The sequence below is a fragment of the Lithobates pipiens genome, unplaced genomic scaffold, assembly GCF_037356315.1.
Source record: "Lithobates pipiens isolate NorthernLeopardFrog02 unplaced genomic scaffold, aLitPip1_a1.2 Scaffold_3, whole genome shotgun sequence".
Lineage (NCBI taxonomy): Eukaryota > Metazoa > Chordata > Amphibia > Anura > Ranidae > Lithobates > Lithobates pipiens.
In genome coordinates, this window is record NW_027507790.1 from 214,188,978 (window position 1) to 214,198,326 (window position 9,349).

Here is a 9,349-nt window from a genome sequence, read left to right on the forward strand (position 1 = left end):
GCCAGTGAGCCCAGCTGATGTTACTGGTCATAGAGGAGGACCTTACGTAAATTGATGTTCTTTTGTTTTATATGCTCTGTAAAATTTTCTTGTTTTTATGTTAGTGTTCCTATTTTCTTGGGAAATAAATAAGACCCTGGTTTATATAAGCAGTGTGTTTTATTTACCTAACTCTGGCTTGGTATCAAGATATCCCCAAATGTTCCACTTCTTATTAAGTGATTAAACAGTACTGACTGGCATATTCAAGGCTTTGGATTTCTTTTTATATCCTTTTCCATCTTTGTAAAGTTTCATTACCTTGTTACGCAGTTCTTTTGACTGTTCTTTTCTACTTCCTCATGACTCAATGTCTAGCCTGCTTAGTGCATCCATGTGAGAGTTAACAAACGTATTGACTATTTATACACAGAAACTAATTGTTATTTAAAAAAGCCACAAATGTGGGAAATTAACCTTTAATTGCCATTTTAACCTGTGTGCCACCTTCTGTGTTTGTACCAAGGCCAAACATTCCAGGGTATGCAAAGTTTGATCAAGGGCATTTGGTTGATTTCATGTGTTTGCTATCCTTAAATAAAAGACAGGTTTTTGGCATGATCAGTCATATTTTCAATATTAATGCCGAAATGTCACAATTTCTGCCAGGGTATGCAAACTTTTGAGCACGACTGTATGTATGTATATATCTATATATATAGATATATACAGGGCTTTTTTTCTCAGAATAAGGGTGCAGGAACCCGTCACGCCCTTACCTGCCACATAGGGCCGTCCCTCCTTTGTCACACCACTACCTGCCCCTAGAGCCCCCCCTAAAACCGCCCCTTTAGAGAACAAGGAACCAAGTATAATTTGGCAGCCTATACAGGTAATTTGAATGCAATTTGTTAAAAAAAAGTAATGCAGTAAAATGTGCAAAAAATAGAAATATCCAGCACCAAAGTAAGCTCAGAGACACTTACAGATTATTTCAGCATTCTTGTCATATAGTTTAGACATGTATCCAAATATACACAAGCTCATCCCTACTGTCCAGCTCTAAGCGCCCATGTGCATGAGCCCTGTGAGTTTGTTACTGCAGTTAAAGCAATATTAGACCCCCTACAGCAAGAATAGATCCTTCCAGCGTCAATAGGCAGCCCCCCATATCCAGCATCAATAGACAGCCCCCCCCCCCCATATATTGAGCAAAGATCCAGCAAAGAGACAGCCCAGTCCAGCATAGAGACAGCCATGGCCCAGTCATGCAAAGAGACAGCCATGGCCTAGTCCCGCAACAAGACAGTCCAGCAAGACACAGCCCAGTCCAGCAAGACACAGCCCAGTCCAGCAAGAGACAGCCCAACCCAGCAAGACACAGCCCAGTCTAGCAAGACACAGCCCAGTCCAGCAAGAGACAGCCCAGTCCAGCAAGAGACAGCCCAATCCAGCAAGACACAGCCCAGTCCAGCAAGACACAGCCCAGTCCAGCAAGAGACAGCCCAGTCCAGCAAGAGACAGCCCAACCCAGCAAGAGACAGCCCAACCCAGCAAGAGACAGCCCAACCCAGCAAGAGACAGCCCAACCCAGCAAGAGACAGCCCAACCCAGCAAGACACTGGCCAGTCTAGCAAGACACAGCCCAGTCTAGCAAGACACAGCCCAGTCCAGCAAGACACAGCCCAGTCCAGCAAGAGACAGCCCAGTCCAGCAAGAGACAGCCCAGTCCAGCAAGAGACAGCCCAGTTCAGCAAGAGACAGCCCAGTCCAGAAAGACACAGCCCAGTCCAGCAAGACACAGCCCAGTCCAGCAAGAGACAGTCTCTCAGCAGGCCTATTCAGCAGCATTCTCATCACCAGAAAAGAAAAAACTTTAGTTTTTGCCAAAGTCTCCAGAAAACAACAGTTAACAGGAGACTAGTGAGGAGGAAGATAGGCTACCTACCCACACCAACCATCCAACTATAGTACCACGCGGCCGCCCAGAACATCGTTCTCACACACAAAACGAGCTTCTGGTTGGCCTGTATTGAGAAACGGAGTGGAGTGCAGATCACTCACTCACTATGCTCTCATAGGCTGTGGCTGTTTGATCCCCCATCGGCCGTTGGTGCTCTGGCAGAGGTGCCCCAGCGGTAGGGAGTGATCTGGTGGAGGTGCGTCAGCGATGGGGGAGTGCTCTGGTGGAGGTGCCTTGGTGGCGGGAGTGCTCTGGCAGAGGTGCCTCGGCGTCGGGGAGTGTTCTGGAGGAGGTGCCTCCTCATTGGATCCATCCACGGCCGTCAGTGCTTTATTACAGGCAGCAGTGCAGCAGCTTCACAGATTTGGACATGGGAGTGCTCTGGCAAAGGTGCCGGAATGGCGATGCGGCACGTGTTACGGCATAAAAAAAGCCCTGTATATATAGATCTATAAAGAGATTAAGGGGGGATATGATCAACATGTACAAATATATAAGGGGTCCATATAGTGAACTTGGTGTTGAGTTATTCACTTTATAGTCAACAAAGAGGACAAGAGTGCCCACTCTTTACGTCTAGAGGAAAAGAGATTTCATCTCCAAATAAGTAAAGTTTTCTTCACAGTTAGAGCTGTGAAAATGTGGAATAGACTCCCTGCAGAGATGGTTCTGGCCAGCTCAGTAGATTGCTTTAAGAAAGGCCTGGATTATTTCCTAAGTGTACATAATATAACTGGGTACTAACATTTATAGGTAAAGTTGATCCGGGGAAAATCCGATTGCCTCTCGGGGGATCAGGAAGGAATTTTTTCCCCTGCTTTAGCAAATTAGATCATGCTCTGCTGGGGTTTTTCGCCTTCCTCTGGATCAACTGTGGGTATAGAATTGGGTATATGGGATTGTATGATACTATTTTTATTTTTTATTTTTTTTGTGGTTGAACTGGATGGACTTGTGTCTTTTTTCAACCTGACTAACTATGTAACTATATAGATCTATACATATCAGTAGGGCAATGGACAGTGTCAGTAAAGCAGTGGATGAGGTCAATATTGCAGAGATTGGTGTCAGTAGTTTATTTGTATTTATTTTATTTTTACTTTTAAAAAAAATTGTATTATTTTTTACATTTTTTTTTACAATAATTATTTTTTGTTAGAATTTTTTTAGGAGCTCCATTGAGACCTCTGAGACAGAGAAAGGGACTGAGGACAGAGATTCCCCAGTTACTTTCTCTGCAGCCAGGCAGCAGGAGGAATCTGCACAGCACAGGGTGATTAGGGAGTGACTAGGCCCACCTGGCACACCCTGTGTGCACACTTACAGTATGGTGGGATTTATAACTATCTTTTATTGTTATATGAAGTTTGGCTTTAATTCTAGTATAGCCAAGGACAGATCTGTATTTAGACATTGTACTGGCCTAGGGTCACCTAAATGATAATGCCCTTTTGTACAAGATGTACCTCTGGAGTTGTGTGATTTAAACTACTGCTAGAACGTAGTAGTGAATGAGGCATGCTGTTTGTATTAAATGTACAGCTACTTTTTAACTGTTCAGAAAAAGAAGATATAGCTTTATGTTTCCCGGTCTACAGTGAGTCTCCTGGGATCGCTCTACATCCCATACTTCCCTTGTAATTCACTTGTTGAATTTAGTCATGCAAGTCAAAAGGGGACTAGAAGAGGGAAACAAAAAGATCTTTAAAAAATATTCAATGTTTAAGGTTGAATTTCAGATATGGATATTTTTACATAGTTACATTGGTTCTGCTTGGATCAATATAAGTATGTATGTGCAGTTGCAGATGAGGGGAGTTTTCCCCCGATAGAGTAGGTTAAATAATTCCTACCATTTAGTTAACTCTTCACACTTTCTTTCCCAGGGGCTTAAAGTGGTATTAAAGATTCAGCTTTTTAAACAAAAACAAACATGTCATACTTACCTGCTCTGTGTAGTGGTTTTGCACAGAGCAGCCCCAATCCTCTTCTTCTCAGATCCCCCGCCAGCATTCCTGGCTCTTCCCCCTTGACCAGTGCCCCCAATAGCAGTCTGTTTACTAAGGGGGCACTGGTGCATGCTCACTCCCAAGCCCTGATCTATTCGTTCATAAGGCACATAGAGCCCCAGCCTGGCCCCTCTCTCTCCTAATTGGCTCACTGGCTGTGATTGACAGCAGTGGGAGCCAATGGCTCCCACTGCCTTTTCAGCCAATGAGGAGAGGGAGTCCCGGGACAGACAAGGCTCTCGTGTACATAGCTGTATCAAAAGGGCGCTCAGGTATGTATTAGGTGGGCTGTTGGGGGAGAAGCACACAGAAGGTTTTTTTACCTTCCTGTATAGAATGCAGGAAGGTTAAAAACCTTCAGCCTTTACAACCACTTTAATCAATCATCACAGTCTCGTCTTTTAAATTTTGCAAATACTGTAAAAAGTGAAAATCCTGCCTAAATGTACACTGTGCTGAGGTTTCCACTGCCTGGATATTTCCAACCTGGGGCCAACAGACACTGTTACCGCCTCTTCCCTCTCCCTATGTGATTGACCATTACAGGATGGGTGCGTGGAGATTACCCCATGCCCTGTAAGTCTCCCACGTCCCATGCTGGACACTTAGTACATAAACTCCATGCTTGCTTACGCATTGAATTTAGCTACTAACAGAGGTTGCAGGAAGCACCACTTTACCTGTGCAAGGCCTTGCTCCCGTGACCACTCAGCCAGGTTCCTAGGTTGACCCTGTGCCACAGCGGGTCCCAAGAAGAGGTTTGCACAGAAAGTGCACTTGTCCACCCACCCTACAAGACCACCATCACTTTCTTCCACTTCAGAATGGCCACCATCCCTGTATAGTATGGCCCAACTTAAAAGGTTAAAGTCTGTCTGGATTGAGATAAAAATAATGGTCTCCCGGTACAACTCTTCCTTTTGCAGCAAATGGCTGCTCAACCACAGGGATTGGATGGCTTAATTCCACAATACTAGGATACTTCTGATACACAATGGTTACAAAGGAATCGAATAAAGACATTTCTGATAGTAAAGACACAATACCTTATTTTTCCAATAAAGTCCTTGTTTACTGGAAAGTTCAAGGTGCTTCAATACAATTCACATTATTCTTCATGCATGGCATAAATACTGTATATTGTAGTACATATAGATCACTGAGATCTTTGGATGTGCATTGGCTGTGCATTAACTAGGCTTCCTTTCCTTAGCGGTACACAGAGTAACTAAGGTGCAAGTAAGAAACTAAGGGCTGCCCATACCTGGAATTGGAGAATAGTCTATAGCAGGGATATGCAATTAGCGGACCTCCAGCTGTTGCAAAACTACAAGTCCCATCATGACTCTGCCTCTGGGTGTCATGCTTGTGGCTGTCAAAGTCTTGCTATGCCTTATGGGACTTGTAGTTCTGCAACAGCTGGAGGTCCGCTAATTGCATATCCCTGGTCTATAGCAACAAGGCCTTTTGATAACATTCATATTTCCTGGCCCCTGAGGAGCGGTCCCTTTTAGGGGAGAACAGCAACATCTGGAATCGCATCTTAATATTTCCTATCAGCAACACTTCCTACACCGGGCCCTCCTGATACTGGCTTGCCTTCTACATATAGCTGAAGAAACTTAAGCTCACGCACAGCGGGCAAGGCATGACTGGGTGATACTGTGCAACAGCCAGAAGTTTAAAGTTACAGCACTAAACATAACATAAAGGCAAATGCATAATGCAAACCCAATTAACGAATTAGGCCCCTGACTATACTATATCTGTGGAATCCCCCTCGAAGCTGGAAATCACTGCTATGCCAGTGATCTCCACTTGCTTATGGATCTCCTCTTAAGCTGCTGCCATTGTGCATTGTGAACACAGGAGGCCCCCCTGTTCAGTAAGGACACCATTCAGAGAATGCTTAGCATTTTCTCAATGAATGCAAAGCGTTCTCTGAGTGTGATGTCACCGTCACCCTGGCTAAGTGGGTGTCCTCCTGTGTTCATAATGGAGCAGGGTAGCCGTGAGGCATGGGACCCAGCAGCTAGTGGAGATCACTGTAGTAGCAGTGCTTAGCTACTACAATGATTTTCAGTTTCCAGGAGGGTCAGACAGATATGGTATATGCATAGTTACATTGGTTCAAGCTGGGCCAAATCAAAAATATCCATACCTCGGATCCATACCTTGGACCCTTTTAAAAATAAATGGGGATTGCATTCACAAGAACCTCCCAATAAGCATCAAAAGCAATTTAAAAAAACTGATAGAGGTTCTAACCCAGGGGTCTGCCAGCTTTTACACATTATGTTTCCATTCACAAGCATTAGGCAACCAGCAGGTCCTCAGATTAACCTCAATTACTTCAACTTGACATCTCAGATCCGGTTTGCACCTTCAGACCCCAGATCAGCCCCATTTCCTGGAGCTTCAGACCTTAGATTAGCATAGTTTTCTGCACCATCAGAAATGCAGGTGTAGCACACCCCCTAAGGAGTCTCAAGTGTAAAGGGATCCCCCGCACAGCCAGGCACACCACATCCTCACAGCACACTTGAGTGAGAAGAAAAGTTCAGTCCTTTTTTTACTTTTTTTTTATACCTCCTGCAGCAGATGGTTCCACTAGGAAGAGGAAGAGTATATGAGGGCATGCTTCTTGTGCTAATGACATCCACAGCAGGCAGGCAGGACTATGCTGCTACTGGTGAAGAACCAAAACCTGAACATCAGTGACATCAGGCAGGCCTCTCTGAACCATCATGGAGGTGGGTGGGTCACAGTTGCAGGGGGGACAGGCCAGGCTTTGTAACTGACAGCCTAATCAGCTGTCAACTACCGTCTATGGCACTGGAACTGTATTTTTAGGGAGCAGCAGTGCACCAGAGGATCATCTGTTCTCCCAACAGCCCAGTCTGCGCCTGTATACATACCTCGTGATGAACTTCCAGGTGCCACTAAAAATGACATCACATGCCTGCCCTGGCACTCATGCCTTAGATTGCCTAATGCCATACAAACCCTTCCCCACATTCTATACAACTATAAAATAAGTTCTGGTTGGAGTTCCACTTTATTTTCCAGTGCACTCACCATCCTATTACGACTCCCCTCAGACATTGTTACAATAATGAAAAGTACAGCAGAACTATTCGAATATGACAATGCTTCTTTTTAGGCAAATTACACAAATGTGATGTCCATAACAGATGTGCATAGACAAGCCATGAAGTGAAATTCTATTACAATATTTCCCATTATAAAAGTTAACAAAGGGGGGATGTAAAACAATAACATTGATTTGAAATTATTTTCTGTAGAGGGAGTAATAGTCTATTACATGAGCATAATTGCTTCTGAGTTTGCAGAGTGAATTGAAAAAATGCAAATGATGGAAATCTATGCAAGGCATGGATCTGGGTGCATTGCTTTCATCAACAGGGATGTCTTGCATTTCTCTAATTACCTGATTATATCAGCCAAGGGGATACCATCTATCTACCATTCAATCAAATCTGCGTGTCAAAGGAAAATGGCTCAGTTCTTAGAAATACAATTGATCGAAAAGTATGGTGCATGAGACAAGATTTGTTCCCCTCCTGCAATCTCTTATCCTAGTTACTGTACCCCCTACGACGCCCCTTGTGTGGCTGCATGATTTCTAAAGCTATAAAAATCACTCCCAGACAGTACATTGATTGCTTATCGTTCTGTGAAAAAGAACAATAAAATTGCAGGAAAAAAATTCAATATCTGTTTCTATGTAATTGGCGAAGCTCTAAACAACTAACTAAAAATCAGGCAATGACATAAGATTTCTTAGCGCACCTTTTTGTTAAAAAATTAACATAGCATATAAAATTGCTACACAAAAAATATAAATAAGTATTTAACAAGTCAACATTTTTCTAGTTAAATATATTTCTAAAGGTGCTATTGACATGAATTTGTCACCACATGTCGGTAACAACCCATGCAATCGATACATACAAGGAAACCAAAACAAATAAGTTCAGAAATTAAGTTATGTGTAATAAAATAGAATGACACAGGGAAAAAGTATTGCACAAATAAAGAATAGGAGGTGAAAAAAGGCACGGAAAGCCAAGACACCAACTGAAATCTATCAGTAATTAGAAAACAATCCTGCCACTTGTCCTTGCAAATTGATATTTGCTGGTTCAATCTCAATTTATGGCCTATAAAAAGGTGTGGTAGTAGATAGTGGGCACTAGTAAAATTATTGGTGAAGTTACTAATGAGATAAATTAATTAAGCAATTGCTAAAAATGGAGAGCTATGAGTGTAGAGCACCAATCTTGGTCAAAACGCAATTGGATTACAAAAAATTAATATATGTAGCACTGACCCCCAAAGGAGCTGCGGGTTTTATTGGGCTTACCGTTACCTCTTTGTTTGCTTCTCCGTCTAGGAATTCCCCTGATAGATGGCCCAAAGAATGTGGAGACTGACACGGAATCTTCTTTTGGTTTATTTATTCGAAACAGAAACCAAGTTTTTCAATAAAGGGTAGAGGGTTAGGATTGAGTTCAGGTACTTAGATTGCAAAAAATAGAGGAAGTCCTTAGAGAAAATCCAGAGAATAAAGACCGGTTCACAACTGGATTTAACAACCCCCGGATAGACCTCCTCTCACTAGACCTAGCAGCCAGTAGGATGTTCAACAAAGTCGCCTGCTCGTCACGAGCCAGCACTAGATACTCGCCCCTCCCATTTAGACGATGTTCTCATCGTCTGGGAAAGGAAAAAAACAAAAACAAAGACCTTCAGTCCTGAAAGTTGGGTACCTTAACTCGAAATTTGGGATAAGGAATGGAAAGGAAAAAAACAAAGGAAAACATTGAATATGCATTAACTTGTTGACTATCTATTACACTTTTGAAGGCCCTGGAACTCCAGGACAATAACACTGATGGGGCACTGATGACAAATGACACTAATACGCGGCACTGACAGATGGCACGTGACACTGACAGGTGCCACTGATGACAGATGTCACTGATAACAGATGGATTGTGACACTGACAGGTGCCACTGATGACAGATGCCCCTGATACGTGGCACTGATGACACGTGACACTGATAACAGATGGCATGTGACACTGGTGACAGGTGGCACTGGGGACATATGGCACTGATAGGTGGCACTGGGGACAGATGGCACTGACAGGTTGCACTGGGGACAGATGGCACTGATAAGTGGCACTGGGGACAGTTGGCACTGATAGGTGGCATTGAAGGTGGGACTGGGGACAGATGGCACAGACAGGTGGCACTGGGGACAGATGGCACTGACAGATGGCACTGGGGACAGATGGCACTGACAGGTACTGTGGGCACTGTGTTCACTCACTATTTAGCATAGGTCACTCTCCCTCTCTGTGTGAGGAGG